Source organism: Triticum urartu, chromosome 6A, assembly GCF_056163025.1.
Source record: "Triticum urartu cultivar PI428250 chromosome 6A, HENAU_Tu73, whole genome shotgun sequence".
NCBI classification, from domain to species: domain Eukaryota; kingdom Viridiplantae; phylum Streptophyta; class Magnoliopsida; order Poales; family Poaceae; genus Triticum; species Triticum urartu.
In genome coordinates, this window is record NC_141878.1 from 602,137,763 (window position 1) to 602,150,424 (window position 12,662).

The 12,662-nt window shown below is 42.3% G+C and overlaps 1 pseudogene; it reads left to right on the plus strand.

Moving 5' to 3' along the window:
• The first annotated feature begins 4,968 nt into the window (after positions 1–4,968).
• Positions 4,969–5,678, plus strand: LOC147967144 (uncharacterized; annotated as a pseudogene).
• Positions 5,679–12,662: the final 6,984 nt, after the last annotated feature.

Sequence of the window (12,662 nt, forward strand, 5' to 3'; positions counted from 1 at the left end):
CTGAGAGAGATCCCTATCTGAAATTTTAGGAAGATGTCACTATTGCAAAAGTTCGAAACAGTTATTGTCTTTCCTCTGTAACGCAAACAAGGAGCAAATGCTAGGCATAAAGGTCTGTTCTTATTTTTTTACCTAAAAAACCATTTCTTTTACCCACCCAAGCTAGTGTTACGAGGTAGTGCATGTGCAGTGCATTGGAAAAAAAAAGCTGATTACATCATTCACCTTCGTGAGACTTTCCCAGAGCAGTTCGGAGACATGCAAGATTTCGTTAACGCCATTGGATTTAATAAGATAGAGGTACAATGTGATAATGATGTGTTGCCCGTTTTGGTTTTACTTATATTTCCAATATAATAACTTGTCTTTTTTTGGGCAGAAGGAAAAGATGATGGCGTCATTTGTAAGGTCTGCCCTAAAGATGAAAGGATGAGGCTCTTCTCAATACAAAGAAGTACAATGCAGGGCATCGTGATTAGTTTCTCATTTCTTAAGCGGCCTATCTCAATCCTCTTATGACTCTAGGTCCTTGAGAATTTAAAAGACAACCACTATACCCTTGTTCAATCTTTTAGAAAATTTATCATACATGTTTCGTCCACAGCCCATTCCTTTGTAGCTGAGTATAGTTGTTCTTGATAGATCGAGAGATCCTGTGCTAGCTTAGATATGATACATGTTTCTTCAATAGCCTAAAGGGAATTATTCCCATGTTCTTCCGTAGTCCATAGTCTTCAGCTATTGTTAATTGTAACTAAAGGTTCAATGCTAGTTCATTTGAGTTTATCTTTTATATTTTAGAGCCGTGGTGAGAAACTAACTCTGAATTATGTGCCTTCAAATTTTAAGCGATATTAGAAAATTTAAGCCTGTTTCCTGAGACGCATATATTCACTTTACTTGCTCAAGTAATTCTTTAATTCTTTTTGTTCTCAACCGGACGCATATATTCACCATATCTATAACCTCTGTTTGGTTCAAAAGCAAGCAAATTCATGGAACTTCTATTGTTAACAGTAGCAACATTACCTTGTTTTCTTTAGTATCATCAGCTTTTTCTGGTCTCACTGAATTAGGTTGAGAAGTGGAATCTTCCAACAATCGCTGCAGAACATCAAGTGGTGCTTTTCTCTCTGTTGCACAAATAATTAAGCATGATTATGTATTCTCAGCATGCTTAAATGTATGCATGTCTTTCCTGAGACTTGCGAAGGCCGAATACCTATGAGATATTATTGGTTCCAAGTCATGCTGCTGGAATATGTTTGTGATGTGACTGCACAATTATGTGATAATATTAATTCCAAGTCAAGCAAATTATGTTGTTGATGTGAAGAACTGTTGCAAGATCATATTTTTAACCGCTTTACACCATTTCAATTCAATATGGCAATCCCTCCCTGTCAAATGTTGTTCTATATAGAGGGGATGTGTGTGGCTGGAGGGGGGTTTGAGGTTTCAAGGGAATTGGGTGGAAGTCCCTCTATGCCAAACGAGTCCTAATAATTGTCCAACTCTTATATACACTTCTACAAACTGGTTGACATATAAATGATCATTTTAGAATGGAAAGAAACATTTTTAATGTTTCTAAGCGTTAACAATATGAAGCCTAACAAAACTATCTGCATGTGCGTGTACGCCGTCTCGTCCATACTTGGCGTTGGAACTTGAACAAGATCAGAAGCTCAGGGTGAGAGGGAGATGGCCACAGATAACAAGCTTCTTGGGCATTGATGCCAATGGTATTGTCAAGGTGTCAGCAAAGGACAAGTCCACTGGCAAAGAGCAGGATGCCACCATCAAATCTTCAGGTGGTTTGTCTCACAGTGACATCGATCGAGGAGATGGTTAAGGAAGCCGAGCTAAATTCTCAGAGGGATCAGGAAAGGAAGTCTTTGATTGACCTCAGAAACTCTGCAGGCACCACCATCTATAGCATCGAGAATATGAGCTTATATGACCAACTCAGGAACTCTGCAGGCGCCCCAATGCTCATGAAAAAGGCATTGGGGCTCATGAAAAAGGCATTGGGACAGGTGCATCTTCAGGTGGTTATGCGACGAGCTAGGACGAGCGCCATCTCATCATTGATGGCACTGGCCCGACAGGCCCACAATGCTGAACTGGACATCTGACAAAGCTTTGCCTGATACTACGACGCCGAGTGCCCATAGCTGTTCGCGCGTGGTGGTTAGTGCGTATAGGCCAGTGGCCAACTCAGAACAAATACCCAAACCTGTCAGTGCATTAACAATTAAAAGTAGTGACTGCTGTCAGGAGAAATTCGGAGCCACCACCACCTCCTAGGTGATACCGCTAAACAGCCAGCCGCCACCGTAACATCTCTCGGGTGCTCTCCAGGCCTGCCCGACTTTCAGAAAGGTATCTCTCGCGGGTGCTCTCTAGGCCCGCCTGACTTTAACAAGGTCTGAAGTAAAGTCAAGGTAACTGTGTGTCCAAAACATCAAGGGGGAAAACCTGAGGAATCACCCTCGATGGATCCCACTCGATGTAATCCTCAAGATGAACATAGGAGGAATCACCCTCGAGGTTCGCACTTTGAGGGGTTGCAGGACAGAGTCGTATTAGGAGTGGTGAAGGAGGAATCACCCTCGAAGACCATGACCGATTAGCTACACTACAGAGATCTTGGATATGATTTTTGAGATCTTGCATCTCCTTGCTGATCCGACGGCGAGCCTTCATCTTTCCCAACTTTCCTAGTGATTTCTTGATTTTTTCAATGAAGCCATCTGGCTTTTCATCTTTATCACCGACACTTTGCATGAAGTCGTCGATGGCATCCTCCATGTCGTAGGACAACTCCCGCACCTTATTCATCCAGACTTTATCATGTGGATCGGGGTCCTCCACGTCAGACATCTTGATGAGAAAAGCCTCCATGGCGGCCAGCTCATGACTAAGAGACTTGATCTCTTTGCGCACACCCTTGAATCGCTTGTACTCTTTGCCAAGCAAGGTGGCCAGCTTCTCCAGGACAGGTTTGAGGACCCCCGTCGCCACAATCACGAGAGCTACCTCGATAGACATGGTAGCAGAGAGCTCGCGAGTGGATTCTGCGTGGAGCCCAAGTCGTCATAATGCACTGACAGTGTCATCAATCAATAGCCTGGAAAGAGGATTAATCGATGTAAGCCACAATTTCCAAGCACCATTACACTGGAAAAGCTACGAATCAACATTGTGCCGGGCGGTGGTGGCATACGAGGAAAATGGAAGCTGGATTTTTCTCGGTTCGCAGAGTCGGAGGAACGCATTAACTGATCTGAACCGGCTGGATCCGCGTCGTCGATCTGACACCCTGGAAAGAGGATGGATTAACGGACATAAGGCCATCCATTGCTGCACCGAACAAGCTACAGTGTACAAAACGCCTCGTGCCCAATGAGAGGAAGCGCCGGACGGATGGGAGATGGGGGTATACCTAGCGTGATGGATCCGCCCGCGGACTAACCCAGGCACCTTGCCCCGGACGGCAAGGAGAAGAGACGAGAATGGAGGATCCGCCCGCGGAGTAACCCCACTTGACGGTGAACACTGCCGTATCCATTGTAAATATTGACTAGCCCATGCTCTGTCATTAACTGTATATGCTTTCAGTTCACGTCCAAATCATTTCATATAAAAATCATTACCATGCCGTAGAATAAACTGCTATCTTTCGATGCTGCATCAGCACCAGCCGTGTTGAAAATTTCCTGTCGTTCTCTTCTAGGCAAGCAGGCGGGAGTTTCTTGGAGAAACTCCACGCATATACAGGCAGGCGGGAGTTTCTCTTCTAGCCTAGTTCTTGGCATGTTTCCTAGAATGCTGCCGCCGCCGGCCTGAACACATCAGCCAGAACACGTACAAAAGTTAAGAGTAATGAACTAAAGAATACATCAGCCAGAACACGTACAGAAATTATCGTCTGCTACGTCCTGAAGCATCCATTCGGAGTGCGACTATCACTGCAAATTCATGATGCCATGGGCGGAGACAGGCCCCAGGCAGCCCAGGCGGCTGCCTGGGGCGTGAGACCCATCTCGCTTGTATACTGTAGCAAATATACTGTAGAACAACGAAGACTGCCTGGGGCGTGAGGCCCATCTCGTTCGTTGCCTGCCTCATCTGCCTGCGGCCTGCCTGTGCGTCTACTTCGAGTCTGGACGAACACGAACCAGCCAGCCACCGGCAGCCCGTTCCCCTGACTTGGACGAACCCTAGGCGCCGCCCGCCGCCTACCCTGCCGGCCAGCTCTGGCCCCTTCAACCCCCTTCTGCGGCATCAGGTTGCGCTGCTTCGGTGCTGCGGGCTGCTGCCCTGTCCGACGAGGCGGCGACCTCTGCGAGGCGGCAGGCTTCCTGGCGTCCGGCGAGCCGCAGCACATAGCAGACAGCAGAGCAAGAGGCCAAGAGCAAAGGTATCCCTTCCTTACTTCCTAGTTTTCTTCGAGTTCGATGTATAGCTCTGTTCGGTGGAGGCGTGGAGCTCTATTCCGAACTTCTGAATTCTGATGTATAGCTTTTAGGACAGAGACAGTGCAGCATTGAGCTCTGTTCGTTGGAGGCGTGGAGCTCTATTCTAATCTTGTAAGCATGGCCCCCTCACTAAGGATTCACTAGGTAGAGTTCCTGTACTCTGTAATTGCTAGATGCCACCATTGTTTGCTTGATGCCAATTTTTGTTAGATATGGAAACCTATTTAGACAGATAGTAATTTTGTTTCTATAAATGTTACAGGAAGGCAAGATGAGTAAAAGAAACAAGACATTGAATTCATTTTTTCAAGTTCGAACCACAGAAACTGCAGAAACAGGTCCTTCAACTCGAACAACTGATAATGCCCCTAGTGTTACGACTCAACTTAAACCTGGTGATATTGAATCAGACCCTGGTAAGAGAATACCAATTGAGGATTTGGATGCAAACATTAGAGATCTTGCTAGAAGGGAGTACATTAGTATGGGTCCATGTCAACCAACTGATCATACATATGAACAGATAAATGGTAGAAGCTTTCATGATTACTGGTATAATGATCATCGCGGCTGGTTGGAATATAGCATTGAAAAAAAGCAGCCTTTTGCTTTTATTATTTTCTATTTAAGCAACCAAGAGCTGCAAACTATGGTGTTGAGGCATTCACGAAAAATGGATTTAAATCTTGGAAGGATGGACCTAATGTTTTTAATCAGCATGTTGGCAAGCATGATAGTGCTCATAATAAATCTAGACAACATTATGATGATTTCAAAAATAAAAGACAAAATCTGCCACATGTGTTTGATAGGGGTTCTAAGAAGAGAGAAGAAGAATACAAAGCTCGTCTCTTCATTATATTGGGTATTGTCAATTTTTTTACACTACAAGCTCTTGCTTTTCGTGGTCATGATGAGTCTGCTAGCTCAATGAATAAGGGTAACTTCGAAGAGTTGTTGGACTTGTTCATGAAGAAAGACCCAAAGGTGGAAAAATTGTTTGGTGATGGAGGAGGGAACCATCTACTGACTTCACAAGAGATACAATTGGATTTATGCAAGGCTTGTGCACAAGAGACCACCAAAGTCATTATAGAGGAGATTGGAGATAGGAAATTTGCTTTACTTGTTGATGAGTCCAGAGATGCATCTATGAAAGAGCAAATGGCTATGTGTTTGTGTTGGGGAACGTAGTAATTTCAAAAAAATTCCAACGCACACGCAAGATCATGGTGATGCATAGCAACGAGAGGGGAGAGTGTGTCCACGTACCCTCGTAGACCGAAAGCGGAAGCGTTAGCACAACGCAATTGATGTAGTCGTACGTCTTCACGATCCAACCGATCAAGTACCGAACGTAAGGCCCCTCCGAGTTCAGCACACGTTCAGCTCGACGATGTCTCGTGAACTCCGATCCAGCAGAGCTTCACGGGAGAGTTTCGTCAGCACGACGGCGTGATGACGGTAATGATGTTGCTACCGACGCAGGGCTTCGCCTAAGCACCGCTACGATATGATCGAGGTGGAATATGCTGGAGGGGGGCACCGCACATGGCTAAGAGATCAAGAGATCAATTGTTGTGTCTATGGGGTGCCCCCTGGCCACGTATATAAAGGAGTGGAGGAGGGGGGAGTGGGCCGGCCCCTATGCCGCGGCCTGGAGGAGTCCTACTCCCACCGGGAGTAGGATTCCCCCCCCCCCCCTCCCTCCAAGTAGTAGGAGTAGGAGTCAAGGAAAGGGAAGAGAGAAGAGAAGGAAGGAGGGGGCACAGCCCCTCCTCCTAGATCTCATGTCCATGATAGTAGGTTTTGACTAACATTTCGTTACGAATGAATCAGAAGAAAAAACCCGTAGCCAGAAGCACGTTTTTCTTTTGACATTTTTTCCTTTCAAGAGGCACAAATGTGCCTGTCGTGGAAACAAATTTGTGCCACCAAGAGAAGAAAAATTGTTCTTCTTGTAGAAGGAAAAAACACATTTTTTTTCTTTTCAAAAGGCACAACCGCGTCTATCGCAGAAGAAAGTATGTGGCTCCATAAGAAACAAATCAGTACAACTCATAAAAAAAACTTTTTTTCCGAGACATAGTTTCGCCTCTCGCCAAAGTAAATCTGTGCCTCAACGAGAGGCAAAATTGTGCTTTTGATGGAAGAAAAACGTTTTTCTTTCTTTTCTAGAGGCACGCGGAAAAAAAATTGTGCCTCCTTGCTTCTCGTGAAAAAAAAATTCACAAAAAAGTATGGTTTCTACCTTCATAACCTAGGAAAATCGGGCGAACAACGAAAAGCCAAAAAACAAAAAAAACATCTTTAAAATTTGTTTAGGTAACACCTGAATGCGTTCTTTAACATAGCACATAGATTTTTAATGGAAATAAACATATCTTAACCTGCGGGTAAATTTGTACAATAATATTTTTGGAATTTCCAGAATTTTTCATTCAAAGGTCACATAATGTTTTTAATCATTCAACATATTTCTTACATTAACCAACCATTCTGTTTTTTATTCATATATTTATTTTTTCAAAAATGTCCAAAAAACATTTTTTTTATTTTTGATCAGTAATTGATTATTCCGAACAATTTCAGAAAATTTGAAAAACAATTTAAACTTGTAAACAGTTTTGAACATTCTGAACCTTAGTTTGAAAATTTGAACATAGTTTTTGTAAAAAGATGAACAATTTTTGAAAATTCAAACATTTTTTGACAAATAGAACAATTTCTAAAATTTTGACCAATTTTGAATTTCATGAACTAAAAAAGAAAAAGAGAAAAAAGAACCGAAAGGCAATAAAAGAAAAGGAAAATACATAAAAAGGGATATCTAGGAAATAAATAAATGGCCGGGAACCTTGTAAGAGGTCCCGAAACCAGCCGGGAACCTAAAATCGGTTCAGTTAAACCATTAATTTAAGAGCCGTCCTGACAAACTCTGTTATGGTTCGACAGCTTTGGCGGCCGCTTAGCCGCCCCGGGATCAGACGAGATGACCCTGGTGATGTTGAGGGCGAGCACCCCAGGAAGAGGGTTCCTGCCAAGGTGATGTGGTATGCTCCTATAATACCACGGTTGAAATGTCTGTTCAGAAATAAAGAGCATGCCAAGTTGATGCGATGGCACAAAGAGGACCGTAAGATAGACGGGAAGTTGAGAGCACTCGCTGACGGGTCGCATTGGAGAAAAATTGAGAGAACGTGGGGGGGGGGACTTTGCAGGTGACACAAGGAACGTATTGTTTGGTTTAAGCGCGAATGGCATTAATCCTTTTGGAGAGCAGAGCAGCAATCGTAGCACCTGGCTCGTGACTATATATCTATAACCTTCCTCCTTGGTTGTGCATGAAGCGGAAGTTCATTATGATGCCCGCGCTCATTCAAGGCCCTAAGCAACCCGGCAACGACATTGATGTGTACTTAAGGCCATTAGTTGAAGAAATTTTACAACTGTGGAATGGAAAATGTGTATGTGTGTGGGATGAGCACGACCAGGAGGAATTTGACCTACATGCGTTATTGTCTGTAACCATCAACGATTGGCCTGCTCTCAGTAACCTTTCAGGACAGACAAACAAGGGATACCACACATGCACACACTGTTTAGAAGACACCAAAAATATATATTTGGACAAATGCAGGAAGAATGTGTACCTGGGACATCGTCGATTTCTTCTGACCAACCATTTCAAAGGTGGGGCAGATCACGGGAAAAAGTCTGCCGTCCGTACTGGTGATCACATACTTGATATGGTCAGTGATTTACAATTAATCTTTGGAAAGGGTCCTGGCGGACAATCTGTTCCAAATGACGCTGAGGGACGCGCACCCATGTGGAGGAAGAAATATATATTTTTGGACCTACCTTATTAGAAAGACCTAGAGATCCGCTCTGCAGTCGACGTGGTTTACGTCGTTACCTTGTTGAAGGCATTGCTCGAATATGCTCAGACTGGTTTTCAGGGTGAAAATCAAGATTCTAGCCTTGGGTGGTTAGATTCAGTGACGAGGGCGCCTGAACGTCGCTCCCTTCCTGAAGTCGTTACAGTTGAAGAATATCATCGTCCTATGATGTCATGAGATAATTGGTGCGGATACCATCATTGTTCTAATTTGCCGATTGCGGATCTGATCGCTTTGGGCCTTTTTTCTCATCACCAACACATAGTTTTTGTCTTAAATGGCTTTGCTATTTGCTAGCGTCTTTTTGTGTGCATGCATTGTGTTGTTGGCTGTGTGCATCCTACCTATTTAGAGGCTAGGTGTGGGATCATTATGTTTGTATTTTTTAATGCTTCATTTTGAGTCAATTAAATTAATCATTTGTGACACTATGATGGCTACACACCTAGTCTATTATTAGCTCGCCATCCAAATCGGCTGAAGATAGCCCATACTACTATCTCCCAGCGGTTGCACCCAATATTCAAAAGCTCCCTAAAGTCCGCATGAGTGAGTAACGACCACATACCGATCCAAGCTGAAACTCTGTAGATAACCTGCAAGAAATTAGTGAATTTTGTCCCATTAAAAAACATATCATTTCTAGTGTTCCATATCTCTCAGAATAGTGCACATATCCATATTCGAATAAGTTTAGATATGTGTATGTCCATTCCATTAAGCCACGTCTCAAATAACGTGTTTATGCTTGTTGGGGACGAATAAACCAATATGACACTACAAAAGCGTCTTTTGACACAGAACCCAACCTCACACGGTACCGGGCCGACCTAGTTGGAGATACCAGTGTGTAGCCTCAACTATTTGGCACTAAAAGCGTCCGCGAAATCACTAATTAAAGAGTATTGTTTGCAAAATGCACTCACCTCTCTAGGTTGCGATATGTGGCACATTGAGTTTTCTTTTTTCGTAAATTCTTTGATTTAAAATGTTTATCTTTTTAACTGTGCGTTCAAATCTCGAACCGCTTTTACTGTTGGATTCCTCTCGTCAAGATCTTCGTGGAGGCACATATTTCTTGTTGATAAAGTTTCGATGAACTTTCTTTTCACCAAAAAATCAAACCGGGCGCATGTTCTTTTCCTTTACAAAAACGCACAATTATGCCTCACGTGGAAGCAAATCTATGCCTCCATGAGAAAGAAATCTGTTCCTCTCTTGGAAGATAAAAGAAAGGTTGTTGTTAACTTTTATTGCAAGAGGCACGCCTGTACGAAGTAAATTCGTGCCTCCATGAGAAATAAATCTATGTCTTTCGGGGAAGAAAAAAAAATCGCCTTTTCCTTTTTCGAGAGACACGCGGAAGCAAATCCATGTCTCCACGAGAACTAAATCTGTGTCTCTCGTGAAAAAAAACATTTTTTATCATTTTCGAGAGACACGACTGTTTCTCTTGCGGAAGAAAATCTATTTCTTCACGAGAAGTAAATCTGTGCCTCTCGCGGAAGCAAGAATAAAGAAAACGCGTCTTTTCCTTTTTCGGGAGGCACTATCGGAAGCACGAGATGTAAATTAGTGCCTCTCATAGAAGGAAAACAATAAATTTTTCCTCGTAAACTTTTTTTTTGAATTTTTTCGTCCAAAATCTAAGGTAAAACGGGGAAAAGATGAAAAAGCCCAGAAAAATCATCTAAATGCGGAAAACATGTAAGAAAAGAAAAATCCGGAAGGAGCGCCCAAAGCGCGAAACATGGTGGCAACTAATAGCGCGTCTAGTGGCGCACTCCCATCCACCAAAAGTGACCCTTGTGGGGGGCTCCTGAAATGGTACTCGCTGATTAGTTGCTCTCGAGACTAAAGAAAGACTCGCCTCACGGCCATCAACATGGGTCGTGGCCCAGTAGAACTCAGAGACATTGGGAAGAGTCCATTCAGTTAATTTAATTTTCTCTGTTTTGCTCTACTAGTTTCTGGTTTTCTTTTAGAGTTTTGTTAGTTTTTCCATTTATTTTTATGTATGTTTCTTTCCATTTTCTTCCTTTTTTGACCTTTCTAATTTTTTAAATATATGTTGACATTTTTACAAATACATGTCCAAGATTTTCATATACATGTTAAACTTTTTGGATTCATGTCGAAGATTTTTTTTAATACATGTTACATATTTTTTAGAAACATTTCAAAATTTTGAAGTACACGCTGAATATTAGTTTAGCACCTATTGAAAGTTTGTTTAATACACGATTACCATTTTTATTAAACATGATGAGCTTTTTCAATACACAATAAACTTTACTTAATACCGCAAACTTTCAATAAACATTTATTTTTTATAAAAATACAGCGATTTCAAAAAAATACATCTTTACTTTTTGTATTTAAAAATTCCAAGTATTTTCGTAAAACAAAAAACAAAAACACGAAGCAAAATGAATAATCCAAAATAACGCTACAGAAGCGTCTTTCAATATAGAACCAAACCTCACATGGTACCAGGCCAGCCTAGTTGGAGACACCAATGCGTAGCCTCAACTATTTGGCACTAAAAGCGTCCGTGAAATCACTGAGAACGAACAATGCACGGTATTGAAGAGGGTAGCAAAATAATGGAAGGGTGGAAGTGCTTATAGTCCATAACCTCACATTATCATAAAGAAATCAAATACTTAATGTGAAGCCTATAAACCCTCGAAGCAAAGTACTACCCGCATGCCCCTAGGGAGAGGAGGTTGGGAGGAGTTAACCATCGCACGCCCCCGATGGGCCACCAATGTCGGTGCTAAAACCGGCGGATCTCGGGTTGGGGGTCCCGAGCTAGTGGTATCGGCTAGATGGTAACAGGAAGTAGAGAAAGACAAGATGTTTACCCAGGTTCGGCCCTCTCTAAGAGGTAAGCCCTACATCCTGCTTCTGGTTATATTGATTGTTACGGGGTACAAAGTCGAGGATGATCTACCCCGAGATTGTCTGAATGAAATGTCTCTTAACCTCTACGGTCTAATCCCCTTGGCTTATATAGGCACCAGGGATATCTAGGGTTACAAGTAGGTTGGCTACACCTAGGGATAAAAATGATACCTTTCAAATAACGCTTGGAATATGCGCCAAGTGTTCGGAAGATTCCATCTTGAGTACGCCGATGTACATGGGTACATAGCCCATTCTTCAATTGTCGACGGAGCCTCAGCCCAGCCCATGAATGGCACGCCGACATCATGAGCACCCACTAATCCAGGACACCGTCAATTGGCTTTTGGATGATCTTGACAAAGAGCTTAACACAAATGTCATTATGCATTGTAAATGTTATGGTTGGCATTTCTGAGGGATCGCTAAAATAGTGACATATAATATACGATATTCAAGCATTGTGAAATTGATGGGCAATTAGACAGACACACTAAAACTTGATTTTTCGAGTAAGACTATCGAAAAGTCTAAATATGATTGCCATTCTTATGTAGCGAATTTTTTTAGTAGTATTTATTTTGTGCAGATATGATGATGTCATTTGATTAGGTACAAGCATAGCTACACGAGGCAACAATAATAGCCATGGAACGGAGGTTAATGCCCTTCGACTTGTTGATTATGAAAGCTTTGTGAACAAGTCTTAGCTTTTTCCGAGTACAAATCTCAATTGTATGATTATCTGAAAAGTAGGATGAACACTATTGCACAAAATTTGACCACTCTCATGGGTTAATTAGTTGGTGCTCGCCTTATTTTGCAAGGAGGAAGTTTGATGAATTTTACCAAAAGCAGCCTGGTAGCACAATCCAGATACTTGTTGTAGAGAAGGTCATTTTACTATATATAATCCTAGAAATATTTAATCTGTTTTTCATTCTCATTTTTTTGTGTAATTTTGCGCATATGTACTTATAATAGCTATGAATTTTGTAGGTGCATCTAGTGCCACCCCTAGTTGGTTTTGGAGTACTGACGACAAACCTAGTTGAGGGACTAATGTGTTTGTGAGAATTGCAGGATAACACAGATAGAAGTCTCTCATTGATTCGGCTTTCCTACCAGAGATGACCCCTAAAAATGTACAAAGACATTGAAGTAAATGGTGGTATATGAATATATCCACATTGAAGACTATGACAAGAGAAGACACCAAGTGAAGCCTATGGAACTCGAAGACTTAGATCTTTCGTAGTTCTCTTTCATTTATGTTGAGTCATAGGAACCACCGTACTGTTAAGTGGGGTCCAAGAGAACCATTCAGAATGACTGAAGTGATGCCTAATTAAAAACCTATGTCTTCGAG